Consider the following 899-nt stretch of genomic DNA (forward strand, 5'->3'; position numbering starts at 1 on the left):
ATAGTGGCTTTTCCCTCATAATCTCCCTCCCACCCACAACCAACCCATCTCCCACTCCCTCTTCCATCCCATTCTTCATCAAGACTCATTTTCAATTATCTTTATATATAGAAGATCAACTTAGTATAAACCAAGTAAAGATTTCAACAGACTACAACCACACAGAAACACAAAGTATAGAGTACTGTTTGAGCAGTAGTTTAATCATTAATTCGCATAGTACAACAGAGATCCTACATAGGGAGTAGGTGCACAGTGACTCCCTTTGTTGACTTAACAATGATACTCTTATTTATGACATCAGTAATCACCTGAGGCTCTTGTCATGAGCTGCCAAGGCAATGGAAGCCTCCTGAGTTCACAAACTCTGACCTTATTTAGACAAGGAATACAAACTTAATACATCTCATAATTACAACTTTAGGAACATGGTAATTCTTCCTACTGTACCCGCCCTTCTACCTGCTCTCCCACCCCTCTTCCTCCTTCCTTTCCTATTCCTACTCTTATTTTTTACTAATATCTATTTTAATTAATTTTATACATATATGATTAACTGTTGAGTAAAGAGATCAATAAATATTATGAAAAAATTTTTTGTTGTATTCTTTTTTATAGTTTTTTTTAAGATTTATTTTTGTTGATTTGAAAGAGTTACAGAGAGAGGTAGAGACAGAGAGAGAGGTCTTCCATTCACTAGTTCACTCCCCAGATGTCCTCAATGGCCGGAGCTGCGCCGATCCAAAGCCAGGAGCCAGGAGCCTCCTCCAGGTCTCCCACTTGGGTGCAGGGGCCCAAGGACTTGGGCCATTTTCTGCTGATTTCCCAGGCCATAGCAGAGATCTGGATGGGAAGAGGAGCAGCCAGGACTAGAACCAGCGCCCATATGGGATGCCAGC

The sequence above is a fragment of the Lepus europaeus genome, chromosome 1 (genome assembly GCF_033115175.1).
Source record: "Lepus europaeus isolate LE1 chromosome 1, mLepTim1.pri, whole genome shotgun sequence".
Classification (NCBI taxonomy): Eukaryota; Metazoa; Chordata; class Mammalia; order Lagomorpha; family Leporidae; genus Lepus; species Lepus europaeus.